This window comes from Pelodiscus sinensis, chromosome 8 (assembly GCF_049634645.1).
Source record: "Pelodiscus sinensis isolate JC-2024 chromosome 8, ASM4963464v1, whole genome shotgun sequence".
Taxonomy (NCBI): domain Eukaryota; kingdom Metazoa; phylum Chordata; order Testudines; family Trionychidae; genus Pelodiscus; species Pelodiscus sinensis.
In genome coordinates, this window is record NC_134718.1 from 47,541,768 (window position 1) to 47,561,168 (window position 19,401).

At 43.0% G+C, this 19,401-nt stretch overlaps 1 long non-coding RNA gene across 1 annotated transcript; it reads right to left on the reverse strand.

Moving 5' to 3' along the window:
* Window positions 1–1,636: 1,636 nt before the first annotated feature.
* LOC142830505 (uncharacterized) lies at window positions 1,637–19,198 on the reverse strand. Its single transcript, XR_012905801.1, has 4 exons — window positions 19,117–19,198; window positions 5,090–5,151; window positions 3,389–3,568; window positions 1,637–2,210 (listed from the first exon to the last, which is right to left on the reverse strand). It is a non-coding gene; the product is annotated as an uncharacterized LOC142830505 (long non-coding RNA).
* Between the last annotated feature and the right edge of the window lie 203 nt (window positions 19,199–19,401).

Below are 19,401 nucleotides of genomic sequence, written 5' to 3' on the forward strand. Positions count from 1 at the left end.
GAGGAATCGAACCTCATTCTTCCAAGCCCAGCCTAATGTCCTAGGCCTGGTCTACTCTAGGGGATAAGTTTGAATTAACATACGCAACTTCAGCCGCATTAATTGAGTTGCTTAAGTCAAAGTATCTTAACTCAAATTTTGACACCGCACACACTGCGGGAAGTTGAAGGGAGCACACTCTCCCTTCAACTTCCCTTATTCCTCATAGAAGCAAGACTACTGAAATCAATGGGACACCCTCTCACTTCAAATTAGTGTCTTCGCTAGACCTGCACATTTGAACCCCAGGAAGATTGACTGTGGCTGCTTCAATCTTATCTGCAGTGTAGACATGGCTTAATGACTAATTCTAATTTTCTCACTCCTGTCACTCTGATTACTGTATTATTAGGGGAGGATGTGTTGTTTATGTCCAGACTATCCCCTTTCAAAAAGGCAGATGTTTGTTTCTTTCATGTCCTCCCTCCGAACTGTCATGCAGTGGACTCACCACCACAGTGCCTCCTGCTAGTCACTATGGCAATTAGCTTCTTGGTGCTGGAGTGCCCCCTTCTGGCTAGTATCTCCCCCTGCCTCTGCACTCTGGGATCCTCTCCCTCCCGCAACACCCTCCTTGCCTCAGTGACCCACTGCCAGTCTCTATAGCCCCTAACCTTTTGGAGGGCAAACTGCAGCCTGAAATGGCCACTCATCTTTGGCAAGAGGGTAAGGACCTGCTGCCTTTGCCTACCCTTGCTGCTTTTCTGCAGCCTTAGTACACTTAAGCCTTGCTTAGGGCCCTGCAGCCTAGGAGCTTGCCTGGCTAGAGCTTCCCCAACTCTGTCTGCCTTTCTCCAGTTCTACTTTAACTACAGCCCTACTATTCTCAGGCCTTGTCTGAGGCCCTGCAGCCTGGGAGTGAGATCAGGCCACAGCTCCCCAGCTCTGCCTGCCTCTTCCCAGCACTGCCATGTCTCAGAAAGCCTTTAGCATCCCTGCCTGCTTCCCAGGAGCCTTTATTTATACAACCCTCAGCTGGGCTCTAATTGGCTCATACTGGCCACAGCTGCTAGCTCCACTGCTCCAGTGCTGTACCAGAGCGGGATTTTAACCCTTAAAAGTGCCAGCGCAGGGCAGATGTCCCGTCACACTGCCTACCACCACTCTTATGTCTTGGGAAAGATATTCCTTCCCTCCTTGCTAAGTATTTTTGGGAGAAGGGGAAAGAGTTCATGGTTCCTTTGCTATCCACCCCTATCAACTTAGGGTTTCAGTGTGACTTCTAATCCAGTCACCTCTCACCTGCTTCAGGGAGTCCTGCAGAAGGAGACAGCATCAAGTCTTCATTTTGAAATACTCTATTGGTGCTTCCACTTGTCTTCATATTAGTCTTCCATACTTCCCTGAAACAGCTGCTTAGATGCCATCTCTGGTTTCCTGGTTGGTGGCTCTCACTAGACTTACAGTGCTGTGGGTAAGGCTGGTTGGGAAATCATCTCTCTCTCCCACAACCACAAAATAAAAAAATAGAGAACAGAATATTTTTGTTTTTTTGTTGAATTGTTTAAAGTTTGAATTTAATCAAAACCAAGGAATTTTTCCCATGAAAACAGATCCTTTTTGGGGGGAAATATTCATTATCCCCAAAAGCATTTTTAATTAAAAAACATCAGTGAAACATCTTTGACCAATCTTGTGGGATAGTGGAATTTGCCCTGTGACTTTCCTTTTCCCCCTAGGGCTGTTTAGACTTCAGAGTTATATCAGAAAAAGATACGCAAATTGCAAACCACAATTTGTGTATCTTTTTCCACTTTTTTTTTTTACCAAAAGAAGCTTTTCCCAAATTTGACCCATCTTCATGGGGCCAAATTTGAGAAAAACCTCCTCTTTCAGAACATTCTTTCTTCCTCATATAATGAGGAATACAGGGATGCTGAAAGAACATGTCTGCTTTATGGAAACTGTTCCGAAGAAGTGGACGTGTTCCTTGGATGCGGCAGTTTTTCCGGGATACCTTTGCAGTGTAGACATAGCGTAGGACTGATACATTTCATTTTCACACCTCACAGTTTTTGTTTATATTTTAAATAGTTCCATTTACAAAAGTACATCAAGTTGCAAAAATGTGAAAGGTAGACTAAACTGAAGCAAAAGCTATATTTGGCCTCTTCTCCTTTATTTGTGAAGTTTCCACACACTTTCTTCTTCACTTGGGAACATTGCACTTTCTAGAGCAAACAAGAATTACAAAACATTGTTTGTTCTTCACCACAAAGTGAGAGTTTCAAAGTGATACCATAAATAGACTATTAAATCAGAAAAGAGATAAACTTAATATAAAGGTGTTCCTAGTTAATGGCAATCAAGAGAATGTCATGAAGGAGTATCCATATTAGAGCAGCACCTTCCTACAGCACAGTGAAGCAAGAACATATGCAAATGAGGCACGGCAATGAATATCGCCGTGCCTCATTTGCATACTCAATGAGCCACCTTTTTTGCACAAGGGGCTTTTGCGCAAGAAGGAGCAGTCTACACGGCTCCTTCTTGCGCCAAATCTCCCACTTGTGCGAGAGCCATTCTGCCTGAAAATAAGTGGCAGAACGGCTTTTAGGCAAAGGGGGCTTTTGTTAGCATATTCAATATTAATCCCTGGTTTCTAACTTGGCAAGGGTTGGGAAATTGTCAGGTCATAATTGAAATTTGATTACAAATTACATTTTTAGGGCCAAATTGTGATCCAGCCTTATGAATCATTCATAAACATAAGGGGAAGAAATATGATTGTGGACACCCTCCTGTTATATGCATGGGATGGAAGGTAGGTAAGCAGGTGTTGTCAGCCTGGTACCCTAACCTCCCCATACATTTTCCAATACAACTGAGCCAGTGCATGGGCCAGTAGTAGTTTACTACCTTCTGACAGGAAGGGAAGAACAAGGAAGGCATCATGTCTCTCTAGAATATGTCTGGAGTGCTGCAACTGTTAGCTGTTCCCCACACATGAGTGGTTGTGTGAGCAGATGTAAATATCTAGTTTTCTAAAGTGATTCATCTTTGTGTCCAAAATAATACAATTTCCTTCCCTGGAACTGGAAATATCATGTTGTCATGAAGCCCTCGGAACTAGTCATTTTTTCCTCTACTTTCCACTGTCTATTTCAAGGCCAGTGCCCACTTGCAGAGAGCTTTGTCTGGAACAATCTTCAGAGCCCACTAATGCTGCCCTTTCATGGATTAATAACACCAGAGGCTACACACTGGTGTGCTGTAGATAATGGAGCCAGCATTTGAGGTTCTGACAACTGCTCTAGTTAGATATTTAACAAGGTTTTTCTAAGCTTGTCTCATTATTATTCTATTTAAAGCAATAACCAAAAAAGATATTTCAAACACCAGCACTTACCTAACTCCTTATAGATTAATTCTATGGCTGATGCAATATGACCGACGAGGGGCATAGTATCTAGATTTTAAACAATTCAAAGCAAGGAGGGGGACTCTTTTGTTTCTAAAGAGCCATGCCTGCATTGTGGAACCATGTTAATTATAACATCTGAGCAGGGGTGGGCTTCAGCACTTTGATCTACAAGGAGAATAAAAGAGAAATAATGTTTTAGTTAACTTATAGAATACTTTTTTACACTGATGAGATGCACAATAAAATACAGGCCGCTAAAGATGATGATATTTATGCTAAATCCATTTGGAGACCATGGCCTCCAAATATCTGTCCTTAATGTAGCTACAAAGGAATATGTAATGAGACATGAAACTGCTTGTGAGAAGCACAGTACTCTATCCTGAACATTCTTCACTCCTCTTTACTATAAAAAACAAATCAAAATTAACTGTGAAAAAATGTTGTCTTTGGTGGATGGATATGACCAGACCCTGCCTTGTGAGACAGCTGTTTTATCTTTTGCCACTGATGCTAAGCATCCCTAGAGCTGATTAACTTGTGTGTGTGTGTGTGTGTTGTTATTTTTCCTTACACAGGGAGACCACTGACAGTAAGTGCAAATTAGAGCAGCTTTTGGCTGCTCTACTTTATGTTGGGGATCAGATGGTATCATATTTGGAGGTTGAACTGTGTATCTTTGCTCATCTGCAGGTGCAGATGTCAGCCTATATGTTTGGGATTGACAGGAAGCATGCATCCATATTCTTCATTCCCTCTCACAGATGACAACATAATTTTTATCTTATATCACTTAAAAGAGCAGATGAAACTGAACAATGATACAAAGATCCCTGTGATCTCATAAAGCTATAAGGCTGTGTTCTACACTGGCATGATTTTGCGCAAATACTTTTAACGGAAAAGTTTTTCCGTTAAAAGTATTTGTGCAAGAGAGCGTCTATACTGGCAGGTGCCTTCGCGCAAAAGCTTTGCTTTTGCACAAAAGCATCCATACCAGTGTAGATGCTCTCTTGCACAAGAAAGCTCCAATGCCATTTTAGCCAGTGGGCTTTCTTGCACAAGAAATGGATGTTACCTGTCTACACTGGCCTTTTGTGCAAGAAGACTTGCATAAGAGGACTTATCCCTGAGTGGGAGCATCAGAGTATTTGCGCAAGAAGCACTGATTTCATACAGTAGAACATCAGTGTTCTTGCGCAAATACTCGCGGCCAGTGTAGACAGGTGGCAAGATTTTGCACAAAAGTGGCTGCTTTTGTGCAAAATCTTGCCAGTGTAGACGCAGCTTAAGTGTTTAAAGCTTCCAGGAAATAATTTTGCTTGGCTTATATTTTGTTAGCTTGAAGCACAGACAGAGAAACTGTTGGATAATACTTAATACAGATATATTAACAAATCAAAGATAAAAACAGTTGACAAAGAGCAACTGAAGGGTTTTCCTTTTGGTGGATGTTATGTCATACTAGTATTTTTCCCGAATACAACAGCAGTAGTAGTTAGTAATCATCTTTTCAGGACAGCTTGTCAGTGGTGTGCATGGAGAGTTAAGCTGAGCATGACCATTGTACAATACTGCACCTGCAGCCCAACAGATATTTCCCCTCTGATGGCATGAATAAAATCTACTTGTATTAACACACTACACAATGGAAGAAGAATTATTCACTCCATTGAATATACTTACAAGTAAAGAGCTTTCTAGTGTTCTGCCTTCTCTGTCCTGTTCTACAACTTCTTCCCGTGAGACTAGAGGAGGAAGGACATTGGCTATAAACAACTATGAACAAAGGTTTATTATCAAATACTGGTCATCCTAGTTATAAGCCAAAGAGTTAAAATATTTCTCCTACAATGCCTTTGTCAAATTTAATTTAGTACTACTCCAGTTAGAATAGGTAATACAGTATGAATAGTTTCAGAAGGGTAGCCATGTTAGTCTGTAACTAAAAAAACCATGAAAAGTGACAAATAGTCCTGAAGCACCTTAGGGTACATCTACAAAGCAGTGTTGTTTTGGAATAACAGCCGTACTTCCCTGTAGTGTAGATGAGCTATTTTGAAATAAGATATTTTGTAAAAACAAAAACAATATAGCTTATTTCGAAATAAGGGTGCTGTGTAGACATACTTAGGCTACGTCTACGTTGCATGCTTCTTGCACAAAAACAGTTTTGCACAAGAGTTCTTGTAAAAGTATTTGCGCAAGAGAGCGTCTACACTGGTCACAGCACATCGTAAAAGCCATGAGCTTTTGTACAAGAGAGCATCCACACTGGTGGGACACTCTTTCGCAAAAACTTCACCCTGGAACTACTTTGGAGAGGGCAAAAGGGCACCAGGACTTTCTGCGAGCGGGGGCTGGAGCTCCTTTGAGACCTGTGCTTAAAGTGATCTCAGTGGATAGCCATTTCTCTCCTGCTGCATGCTTTGGGACCTCTTGTAGGGACTGAAAGCTGTAGAAGTTCTAGTTGTGATTGCCCTCTGCCCTATTGGACATCACAGCTTGTGCCCTAGTACCTATTGTACATTTGGCCTTCTCATTACTGTGCCATGGAGCCAGGGATGTCCCTATGCCTGCTTTGGCCCCACATGGACATCTTGGAGTGCCTGCAGCTGCTGCTCCATGCTGCTGCGCTACTCCTGCAGGAGCTCAAGACCGAGCTTGCTCTGGACTCCCTCTGCACGGATGTGGAGGCATCCCTGTGGCATCCCCACCTGACCGTGGAGAGGCGATATTGGAGACTGGATACCAGTACCGACTGGTGGGACCGGCTGGTCCTGGAGCAATGGGAGGACCAGCAATGGCTCCGGAACTTCAGAATGTGAAAGCAGACATTCCTGGAGCTGTGTGCCTGGCTTGCTCCTGCACTCCAGAGACATACCACCCAGCTGCGGCCCACCATCCCGGTCAACAAGAGGGTCGCAATCGCCTATGGAAGCTGTCCACCCCGGACAGCTATCACTCAGTGGGACACCAGTTCAGAGTGGGCAGGTCCGCAGTTGGTTCTGTTGTGATGCAGGTAAGTCTGGTGTGTGTGTGTGTGTGTGTGTGTGCTGCACTCTGTGCCTGGGGAAAGGGAAGACTCCAGGCTGGGGGGGTGGGAGGAGAGGGTGAAGCCCCGTCACCCAGGGGCTGTGGGGATGGGACTGTGGAGTGAGGGGGCCCTGGTGTGTTTGGGGGAAGAAGGCATCAGAGGGGCATCACATAGGGGCAGGCACCCCCAAGGGCTCATGCACCTACCCTGCCTCATTTGGTGCATTCCCTATGTTTGTGTGTGCCCTTCTGCAGGTTGTCCATCAATGATATCCTGATCCAGAGAGTCATCCACCTGTGGGACATGGATGCAGTGGTGGCTGGCTTTGCTGCCCTGGGGTTCCCCAACTGCGGGGGAGCCGTGGATGGGACCCACATCCCCATCCATGCCCCAGAACATTGAGCGGCCCATTTTATTAACCGGAAGGGGTACTTCTCCGTGGTGCTCCAGGCCCTCTTGGACCACCGTGGCCACTTCACCGACATTTATGTGCGGTGGTCTGGCAAGGCACATGATGCCTGCGTCCTCTATAACTCCAGCCTGCATCGCATCTACATCTCCCATCTCCAACCCTTCCCTTCCCCGCCTCCCCTCACCTCCCAATAAACAAAACTGTTTTTTGTTCAAACAACAGAAAACTTGTATTTGTATTTACAATAGGGAAGAAAGGTGGGCAGTGGGAGGGGCTCTGAACTGTGAGGGGGAGCTATTGCTGGGAGGGGCAACTCCTGCCAGTGCCTCTGTGGGTGCAGAGGCCTCGCCATCTTTCAGGCCAGGTTGGGGCAGGCAGCACGGGGATGTAGGCAGAATGGGGTGCAGTAGGTGGGGGCATGGCAGCAACTGGAGGGACTAGGTTCAAGGCCTCAGGACAGATTATTTCTTCTGGGGTTCCACGGTTAGTTGATTTTGTGCCTCCCCAGCTCTTGGGGAGGGGGGCAAAAAATGAGAGGTTCAGTGTGTGGAACAGGCCTGTCAGTGAATGGATAGGGATGGGGGTGCTGGATCTGGGTAGAGTTGGGGTGTAGGCTGAGAATAGGATGTCTAGCTAATGGGAAAGGGCAGCAACAAGGGAGGGGGCAGAGTCTAGCTGGGGGGGGCGGTGTAGAAGCAGGCTAAGGTTAGGGTATGCGGCCAGGAGAGAGGCTGCAGGAACAAGGGAGGGTGGAGGAGCAGGTTGGGGCTGTATAGGGTGTCTGGCCAGAGAGAAGGTGCAAGAGCAGGCCGGGGTGCGGGGTCTTGGTAGAGTATGTGTGAGGGGGCTGCAGGTGCAGGGTCTCAGCTTCGGGGGTATGAGTGGGAGGTGGGGACGAGAGGTCTCTGTGGAGGGGTGAGCTAGGGGTGCAAGGTCTCAGTAGAGAGGGTGTGTGAGGGGACTGCAGGTGCGGGGTCTTGGCTTGGGGATTTGAGAGGAGGCTGGTGGGGCTGGCTCTCAGAGTGGTGAGTGAGGGAGCTGGGGATGTAGGGTCTTGTCTTGGGGGATATGAGTGAGGGGGCTGGGCACTGTAATGGGCACTGTAACTGGGGCCCTGCTCCACTCTGTCCTCTTCACTTGCAGAAACTGCACAGAGTGCTTCAGGGGTGCGCTCAGTGTAGCTTGGTATCAAGACCCCTTTACCAATATCACCACAGGCCCCTGTGCTTCCACCTATTTACAGTGTTTGCCAAGGATTAGGCCTGCTTAGAAGGATGTGAGAGGAACAGAGGTCTTCCTCCTCTGAGCCCTTTCTGTGACTAGCCCTGTTCCTCTCTCTCTTCTCACTCCCCTTGCACTTCCTTCCCATATCTCTTTTTTATCAGTTGGGGGCTGATGGGGCCAACTGAGTTCTTAACCAACTTAGCCCACCAGCCTGATTAGCTCATTATCCCCAAACAGCTTCTTTTGGGAGTACTAATTGTCCTCCAAAGGATCAGAGTGCAGGCCTGCCTACCTACCCACTCCTGGCAGCCACCTGATGCCTCTTGCTGTCTGAGAGCTTGCTGGCCTTCCTCCTAACTAGCTGCTAGTGCTGCCACTATGGCTGCTACCACTGTTGCTGGAGGATGTTGTCATGAAGATCTGTTGTAGCAGCAACAGCAAACTGGTGCTGCTACCTGGAATGAGCCTTCATTTCCATCCTTCTCTGCTAGTGGCAAGGCAAGCATTGTTTCTGCTGTTGTCAGGGGCATAGAGCTCTCTCCCAAATCTGTCTGCTCCTTCATAACCACCACTGTCCTTTCCACAACTCCCAAGAACCACTTGGGACTGCCTCCACCCCATTTGCCTCCACTCACCAACTCAGCTACTCGCCTCCACCCCATTTGCCATCTGAGATTCCAACAGTAACTAGGACTTTTCTCACAAGTACACACTCTTCCCCTCTTGGACTTGCCCCTCCATCAGCTGCACCATGCTGGTGACCTCATGCCCTCTGGTTGCCCATCAGCCTCCCTTTGTCCCCTTTCCTTTCATTCTTTGCCCTCTTTCTCTTTACTGTTATGGTTATTAGCAGGAATGATGCTTTATATGTTCATTTACTGCAAGAGAAACGATCATCCATACAGTTACACTGGATTTAAATTGCTATAACCAAGAACAGAATATGGCCTTATATTAGCTCAAGGAAGTTAGTACATAGAACGTGAACTGCTTGTGGAATAAACAACTCAGGATAAATGGGACACAGTTATTAGGCAAATTTTCAGTAGCTTCTTTATAAATAAAAGATCAAAATACAAGAAATGGGAGAAAAGGAAAACAACAAAAATTTGATTTATTTTCGCTCCTATTTTTCTAATTACAAAAGTGCAGTGTTATGCTAATTATTTAGCTAAGATAGCTTTATGTATTGACCAACACTATTGTTAACAAGCTTAACTTTGTAAAGCAAGTTAATTAAAAATGAAAACATTAAATGAGAGATATCAATTTGCTTTTACTGAAGGGAAGATCAAATCCCAGCCTAATTATACATAAAAAGTGGAGATTTTAGTAAACTGCTAACTTAGTAGCTGAGCATACAAGAAGTATTTTGCAAACAAACTTACTACTGATTTTTTATGAACATATAATAATTTGGTACTACAGTAGAACTGCTTGGGGAAAAAACATACTATATAGTCTGGCTTGGGGAAACTAAGATCACATGATAACATATATAGCAAACATAATGTCTAAAAAATAATGATCCCAAATTGCTTTTGTGAAGTTAAGAAACAAGGGAACTAATCAAAGCTTAGTTAAAAAACATGATTTAATTAGGAAACAAAGGGAACTGCACTAATGCAAAAGGTCAGCAAAAATATTGTGGGATGGTATGGAATCTTTAATGAGTGCTGATGTTCTGATGTAGACCTTTAGCACTCAACAATTATAAAAGCTGCTCAATTAATTATTCCACTAAATAGGCAAAATATTAATGATCAGTCTGCTTCAATATATTCTGAGCCTAATCTTGTTCTGAGTGGAGTAATGCCAAAACTCCAACTCATTTCAACGAGAGCATTACTGAACCCACAAATGCCACATTTGAAAGATCAAAGATCTGCAGCACTGTTGCCAAACAAGTTGTCAGTGTTCTTGAAGCTACCCTAGGGCCAGAGCCAATTCACACTGAAATCAATGTGAGTCTTTCCATTGACATTAATTGGAACTGGATGAGGACTAGAGTAAAGAATAAAGCATCATATAGCAGTACCAACCGTTGGATATATAAAAAATAAAAAATAACTTTGTTGCAATGTGTGACTGAGTGCATTCCTGTATTAATACTTTGCACACTACTTTAAAAATCTTTGTACAAAATATGCCTGTGAGGTATCATTTGAAAACTAATAAACTCACTGGTCAATAATACCATGATGAAATGTGTGCAGCAACATTATATCTAAATTATAAACATAAACACATCTCAGATAATCTCAGTTTATCAGACAAGTCCAGGTAAACCAGTTTTTCAAAGACAAGACAGACCTGCATTTTAGCAAGCAAAATGAAACCTCTTTCACCAGGAGACTTCTTGTCTCTGTCTTCACAGGTAACCCTCATGCAAATGCATTTCTAAGAGGGACTGGATTATAAAAATGAGGAGCAAAACACCCCAGTGTATCTCTCTCTCTCTCTCACACACACACCCCTAAGAAAACAAAAGGAGTAGCTTTTGGACTTTTAAGAGCAGATCCTGCCCTGCGAATTTGATCAGCAATGTTACTGGGATGGGCAGTGGTGGCACCCCCCTCCCCCTTTGGGGAGGCTAGCCTCCATCTCCAACCCTTCTGCCTGTGCTGTCCTCCCACAGCCAGAGCCCTGAGACACCCCCCCCCCCCCCACACACACCTCCCCTTGGCTGGAGCTGCAAGTGACTCCCCACAGCCTGAGGAGCCTTGAGCTGACTGCAGTCCAATCCCCCCCCGAACCCCTCCTGGGCCAACCAAAATTATTCCTCTCTTCCCCTCCACAGACACAATCTGCTGAGGAAAAGCACCTCTTCAAAGATGCTTTTGATATGCCCCATGCAGTTCCAGGGTAGTTAAGACAATGATATTTTCTACTCAGCTTCCTGGGTTCCTCAGTAATGAATTTTCCTTGTTTCCATTGGAGGCAAAGCATCCAAAAGTTACAAATGTGCAAAACTCCAGCCTATCAGCAATACTCCAGTCACACTCGGGCTTCCACCAGCCTTGGTTTCCACTTGCAGGGTGACTCCATTACACACAACACAGTCCTGAATTTCCCCCCCCCCCCCCACAAAAGAGTGCTGGACACTTCAAATATTTTAGGTTGATTACCCCTCTCAGGGAATCAGTATTCAAAAGTTTACCACTTTAAATGGGTTTACCCACACAATCCAGTTTAAACACAGCACTGGATTAGTGTTGATTGAAGAAGAAAACAAGTGTATTGAGCTACAAAGTAAATCCAAATATAAAGCATTACATTCAGATATGGTTACAAAGGAAATAAAAACTAATGCTTAACAAATAAGACATGGTTCATGATGAAATCCCTTAGCACAGGATCTCAGTGACCATGGGCAGTGGGTATAATAGACCAGGGGAGGCTCTGCCTCTCCCGGCCCTCCCCGCCCCATGCTGCCACAGCTGCGGAACCCCCAGTGCAGGGTTTTGCAGTGAAGTTTTTATTTTAGGGTGGCTGAGGCCCTATAACTCTGCTAGACATATTGGGCATGACTTTCTTTTTGGTAGAGCTCAGGATGTCTTCTTTGCTCTGCTGCTCTCAAACAGGTTCCTCTCACTTTGTTCCCACTTAGGCTATGTCTAGACTGTAAGCCTCTTTCGAAAGAGGCTTTTTCGAAAGATACTTTTGAAAAAGCCTCTTTCGAAAAAGAGCGTCTAGACTGCAAGAGGAACTTTTGAAAAAGCAAGCCGCTTTTTCGAAAGAAAGCAGCGAGTGAGTCTGGATGCTCTCTTTCTAAAAAGCCCTGTTGGCATTCAAGAATGCCTTTTTTTGAAAGAGCACTTTCGAAAAAAGGCGTTTTTCCTCATGAAATGAGGTTTACCGCCATCGAAAGAAAAGCCGCGTTCTTTCGATTTAATTTTGAAAGAACGCGGCTGTAGTCTAGACGCAGGTGAAGTTTTTTCGAAAAAAGGCTACTTTTTTCGCAAACCCCCCTGAGTCTGGACACAGCCTTAGTGGAACTTACCTGCCATCCTGGTTTCTTTGCATCCCCTGTGGTCTGTTGGTTCCAGGGGTCAGATTGTGAAAGCAATTGGTGATATTTTAATCAAATTCTGCCCCAAACGCAAGGTTCTTTTACTCAAGTCAATATCAAAACAAGATGTTCCTCAAAGTTGATTTTGCAGATCCCCATAATACTGATATGGGCTGGGTGAAACCTTGTTATGAGCTGAGCTAAAATTTCCTTCCAATTAGGAAGTTTGAATACACCCCCAACTGACAACTGTAAGCATAAATCCCTCCTAAAAGAAAGGGTGTGTGTGAACCCACTCATGAGCTCTTGGCTGAATGTTATTTTGGGTATGTATGAGAAGAGGGATCTTACTGAAACTCAGGTCAGACAGGACGAGACAGAGTGAGATAGGGCAGCTTGAAGGAACAGCTGAAAGCATGGGTCTGACTCTGGAAAAAACCAAGGAAGAAGTTTTTGTGGCAGGGGTGCAGGCTAAGAACAGTGACACATGGTTCTATGAGCAAAGGAATCTGTTTTCTCTTTGATTCTGATTGTTCAGAGAGATGGGACTGTACATTCTTTATAAATAAATTGCATCAGAGAAATACCCATTACCACCTATTTCTACAGCTGGAACACACACAGAGACCCAAACTTTGACTCAGGGAAAAAAGGGCAATGATGATCCCTTAACTGTAAGGGTACGTCTAAATTACGTTCTATTTTTGAAAGAGGATATGCAAAATCCAAGGGATCTTTCAAAAGTGAAGGTAGCCTGGACACTTTTTTGGGGGAAAAAAGCCTTTTTTGAAAAAACCGCGTAAAGCTCATTTTTTAAGGAAGAGCATTTTTTTCAAAAAAGGGGTTCCCCCTCCAAAAAATGCATTTAGACTATTTTCACTTTTGAAAGATCCGCTTTCGCATATCCTCTTTCAAAAATAGAACGTAATCTAGAAATAGCCTGAGTATTCCCAGCCCCTTGAATGAAAGGCCCAGGTCAAACCTCTCAGAGCTATAGTTTTAAGCTGACTGCAGACTCAGGAAGACTACATTGTATTTGATTTACATAAGGTTCACATTTTCAAGGTTGTCTTTCTTTTCATAAATGAAAGCTTAGATTCTGCACTACAAGATGGCAGATGCGGCTTCTTCCCAAAAACAAAACAAAGAAAAAACCTCAACAACCCACCACTTACAAGCTACCACAAGACGGCACAATGTAAGACATGAATGATAACTTGCAAGGCAGAGAAATATTAAAAATTATGCAAACAGAGGCTCATTAAGATAGATGGAAATAGACCAAACCAGCTGTATCCTGCTTTTCTCTTTCTTCCTTTAGAATCAGTTTTTTAGAATCTTGCTGATTAAGTCTTGACATAGACACTTCTTTTCAGAATATACTTGCAGTATAAATAGACATTGAAGTGGGTAGAAGGTAAAGTGGAGCTCTTATTAGTTTCAGAGGGAAATAGAGCAAGCCAGCTGTATTTATTATATACAATGACAAATTTCAGCATGGAAAATGATGAACGCAGAATTCTGAATGAAGTTACACTCTGACTGGGGAAGAACAACAAGATTTGACCTGTTGAGATAATTCAAGATGAAATTTTGCAAACAATTGCTACAGCAAGAAAGTCAGTTATTTATTATTCATTATTCTTGAAGCATACATCATATATCAGCAAGAGCGGATGTCAAGTTCAATGGAACCTTCTTTGCTGTTCAATACTTGCAGTGATCACTTGGTGGTATATAGATCACATCTTACTTGTTAAAAGCTGTTTCCCATGCTGTTAATTTATTTTCTGCATACTTTACAGATTATTGGATTTGTGGTTATAGGGATCAGACTGGAAATGACTTATTTTGATTTCTATGACATTTTCAAAGTCAGAAAATAATGTTGCATGTTTGTGTATACCAGAGGGGTGCAGATAAAAAATTGAACAGCTTGTGGAAACACTAGTTAGAGCCATTTTTAAGGGCATTGACCTTGCACGACAAAGAAATATCTGCTATTTCAAATAATGGGTGTACCAGATCCATGCTTCTCCTGAGAACTTTGCCTTGGGGTGTTAGAATTCTTCTTTCTGGCATCTTGAGGAGCAGAGCCCGATGGTATATCTCTTTAGAGGTGTATTTTACTTTCCCCACAGTAGCTTTGGTCCTACTTTGTGAACCATTGCAGAAGGGGATGGTCATCTTTCCCCAACCCCTTTGAAGCACAGGGACAGTTATTCAGTATTCCCTGTAAGATTTGCACTTGTGTAGCCACTCAGGAGAGATCCAAATGCCTCCCAGGTGATTAGTAGAGTTGCCTGCTAGGTTTTGTTTTTACATAAAAATGGACTTTGCACATGGATGGAAAAAATCCACACATGGATGAAAAAGATTAGAGGGAACATTGCTGCTATTTATAGAGTTCATTCATTCATTCATTACCAGCCATGCCTTGGAGTACATTCATCAAGGGCCAATCCCTCTCTGTCCCCTGCACCAACTCCACTGTGCAACACTTAACTTCCAGCCACAATATGGCCCTAGATGAAAACTTTTATTATATACACATATCTGATTTGAAAAATGTATAGTTTTATCATTCGATTCTGTCACGATCATGTGATTTGATGAGCTTAAAGAATCCTCCCTCTCCCAAACTGATCCTTGAAACAGAATCTCACAGTAGTTTGATGTGTAGACCTTTTCTAGCTGTTGTAGTTAGTGCAAGTGGAGGATACAAGAGGTTGAGTACATAAGAACATAACAACAGCCATATAGGGTCAGACCAATGGTCCATCTAGCCCAGTATCCTGTCTTCCAACAGTGGCCAATGCCAGATGCCGCAGAAAGAGTGAACAGAACAGGGAATCTTCAAACACTCCCTCTCCTGTCACCCATTCCCAGACACTGACAGAGGCTAGGGACACCATTCCTACCCATCTTGGCTATATAGAAGCTGTTCCTAAACCCTAAATAATTTTGGTTGCCTTTTAGGTACATTTTCCAAATCCAATATATTTTTCTTTATATGGGGTGACCAAATCTGCATACAGTATTCAAGATGTGAGCATACAGTGACTTTATGTAGAGGCAATATGGTATTTTGGCTTATGATCTATTCCTTTCCTAATGATTCCTAATATTCGGTTAGCTTTTTAGTTTTTAGGCTGCTTCTGCACATTGAACAGATGTTTTTAGGGAACTATCCACAATGATTCCAAGATCTTTTTCTTGAGTGATAACAGCTATTTTGTATCTATAGTTAGCATTATATTTTTCTATGCACATTAAGTTACACTTATCAGCACTGAATTCCATCTGCCCTTGTGTTGCCTAGTCACCCAGTTTTGTGAAATCCCTTTGTAGCTCTGTGTAGTCAGTTTTCGATTAATCCCCATCCACCCCTTTTTCAAGAACATTTGTAAATTTAACACAGTAATCCAAATGCAAATCCCAGCAGCTCAACCCTCATTCCTATACTACCCCCCCTCTATATTTTAAGTGGAGTTCCCGACAATGTTTTCATGATGATCCAATTATCCTTAAATTACTGGAATGCCCAGCCTTATGTTATTCTTAATCACCCTGCCTTCCTTTTTTTTATAACAAACTCCCTGCCTCAAAGGTAAAGCTGCAAGCAGCTCATACTCTGTTGCATTTAAGAACTGCCTGTGGAGCCAGGGCATGCAGCTTTAAGCAGACCTCAAGTATGACATCCAGGGGATTCAAACTCTGGAGAGGGGCTACTATCTCTTAACCCCCATAAATGGTGCCCTTGCCCTTACTGCAATAGAGAGGCTTTCAAGCATTAGCTTTCCAAGGCCCTAGAGAAGGGGCCAGGGAAGAGTAGTTGGGAGCTTTCTTTGTGTCTCTAAGCCCTCAGCCCTAAAGGGGGGCAGAGCCCTGAGCTGGAAGCTTGACTAGAGATGGACTGATGAGGGACTACAGCCTGCCTGAAATCCTGGGTGGAAGAAGAGTTTGACAGATATGGGCAAACTGAGGCTAGCCTGAAAAGGAGATCCAGCTGAGTCTAGCTAGGATGAAAATTCAGTTGGTTTTTTTTCCTGGGGTTTTTAAGTGAACAAGTTTGAATTTTGTGGGGAAGCAAGAAGTAGAAAGTGGTCCAAGGAGGCAGACCTGAAATGCTCTGTGATATTTGCTATCACTGCCTTTCACAAAGCCCTGGGTCAGACACGGGTAGAGAGGGAAGGGCCAAGCTCTGCTACCAATAATCTTTTTAGTGAAAAGGGTATTAAACCCCTTTCTTCCTAAAAATGGACAGGTGATGAATGAATATGCTGCTGATGCTCATAGTGTTTATCCTTAGATGCTTGGGAATGATTTCACTCAGCCTAGATGTTGACTGATCATCATATAGAGTTAGGCATAGTCCCTTGGGGCAAGTGGTTGTCTCGAATGATCTAATTCCTTCAGCCATAGGAGTTATGATCTTCCAAATACAATGTAGGCACATTAAAGCACATGGGTTGAGTGACTGCTCAGTGTGATCCTATTGTACAGTAAATTCTATATTTTATAAACCTAGGTTTTGTCCTTGCAGTTAGTTTATAATTGAATTTTACAATCAATATGTGTCTTGTGGCAGTATGTATGTATGCCTGGAAATGTTAGTTGTTCATTCTTCTAGCAGTAAGGAATCAGATATCTTTGCCTGGGTGTGATCTAAATACAGAGACATTTATTTGTACTGCTTCTAACCAACTGAGTCTTTATGGCAGTGCAGATATTGTTCTTTCAACAATTAGCTACTAAGGCATTGTATAAATGGGGCTTGCACTGCATAGCAATTACTGGATTTTGCAGCTGGCTCTGCTGCAAGTGGACAAAGCAATAAGCTCTAAAACTGATGATCATTACAACCTCCACCAGAGGTTTGCCTGTTCTGGGACATGGGAAGCCACTACATCAACTTAAACATAGAAAAACAACACAAAACAGCAATACTTGGCACTTGCACAATTTTGTGTCTTCAAAGTAATGTGCAAGCATTAACTAATGCCTTTGTGAGGAAGGTGAACGTAACTATTCCCAGTTAACATTTGGGGGAACAGAGGCATAAAGAGGTTAAATGAATTGCTTAAGGACAAACAATGAGTTGGTAGCAGAATGGGGATTAGTTACTGATTCCCTTTCTTTGGGCCCATTACTAATGAGTGTTTGATCTCTCTGCTACTCCCTAGTTCACATTTTTAGTTAGTAAAATAGGAAGGCAATCAAATTCTACTTTTATTTACACCAGCATCAATCTCACATATGTCTGCTAAACCGAGTGCACTAAATCAGGCACTAGTGCCTAAATCTTAGCTATCAGAAGAAAAGTGCCTGATTTTCAGATCATCTACACCTCTCACTGAAAACAAAGCCATGGATTGAGGTATCTGACTTGTGCTTATTTTTTTTTTAAATGAAAATGTTCGCATGTGAACTGATTGACCCTACAACCAGTGTACCCTCTAAGGTGCATGGCAGTACAGCTTCACAGGTGATTAATCAGCCCCCATCAGAGGCTCAGGGCTCTGTGCTGGGAGCTGCCTGATTGGGCGGGGCTGATTAATCACTGTGAAGCTGTGCTGCCATGCAGTTTAGAGGGAACATTGCCTATAACACAAATCTAGTTCTGAACATTTCACTCAGATTAATTTTCCTGGTAAGGTTTGGTTTCTTGTACTTGGATTTCTTGTACTGTATATACAGCAATGCACATAAACTACTATGTTAAAAGAATATTACGCTTGCAAAATCAAGCACTCATGCTTCACGTTCTCGCTATACTTGTTCACTATACTAAATATAGGTCTTCCAAAAAGAAATGGCCCCTGAAGAAATATGACAATCTATATCTAATCTTTTTACAAATCACAAAAACTGGTTATCTGTTATTATCCAGTATTCTGTCTTTTTCCTCCAGTTTGCCAAACTCCCTGTTAAAATGATTTACTCATTTTTATACTCCTCTTACTATCACTGTCCAGCCCATTCCTTTCCCCCATAAAGAACTTCTCTAATAAATAGCATATGCAGCATCTCACCCTCCCCTCCTCCATTTCCTTTCCAGCTCTGGCCTCTTGTTTTTATACAGTTGCCATCTGGAAGAGCTTATTTTCATTAATCTATTCTTTTACTTGTTATTCACGTTACTATTTTTTCGTAGTTACATTGATGTTGGCTTAAAAGTATGGCACATGCCCACCACCTGCAGCCAATATATTTTGCTCCACAGGAGCCAATGTAACACTCATTAAAATACAAAAGGTACTTGTTGAGTTCAGTGAACGCTCCCTGAATGTTAATGAACATCTGGGTTCTCATTATGGATGGGAGAACTTGTTTTGCCTGAATTTGAACCTACTCTAGCGTCATGGATTTGAAAGTTGTATAGGTTCTGAACTTCTGATCCATCTCTAATTTAAACATTTGTTAAGCCTCACTAACTTTCTATTTATAACAGTATTATGACTGTGAATTTAATGCTTGTGATAGTCCTAAAGCCTTAAATTCCTTTTTTATCCAAGGAATGGATACAGATCTCCTTGCCCCTAAAAGAGGTTCTCTAACAGTGGATTGAGGATTGGTGGGGCAGCTTGGTAAAACTTGAACTGTTGCTGCCTTTGCTAGGTTCCTGGTTTGTGCATTCCTAACTCCATAAGTCGATGGGTTTAGTGTCCAAGGCTGGGACCCTGCTACACGCATTAAATTCATTCTAGGTGAAATTTACCCTTCCTGAGTAAAGTAGTGGCAATCAATTTGTGTATGGAACTAAACATCAGTGTGCCATTTTTTCCCCACTCTCAACACACAAGCAACACTGAAGGGCTACAATTTGGCCTCCTTTCTCTGCTATGTGGAAGTTTTGCACCACTGAATCTTCATTTCCATGGGCCTCTTATAACCCCAGTCCACACTCTTGGACCCCCTGTAGATTACACAGTGAGGCCTAGTCTACGCTATGCTTCCAGCCCCTGACAATATAAGCTATACAACTACAGCTAAGTGAATAGCGTAGCCAAAGTCAACAGACCTACCACAGTATCTTCCATGCAGTAAGATCAGCCGGGGTCTGCTCTTCTGTTGACTCTGGGTACTCTTCTTTTCCTGGTGTAGTACCAGAGTCAACAGCAGAGTACTCAGAGGTTGATTTATCACATATAAGCAGATGCGTTAAATCAATCACCAGTGGATCAATTACTATAGCATTTAAAGACAAGCATTTCTGAAGACAAACCCTGATTCACTGCTACTCCCCACACAGTCCTCTTGAATAGTATTGCAAGGGAGCTTAAATGGCACATAGTGAGCTTGTGAACTGT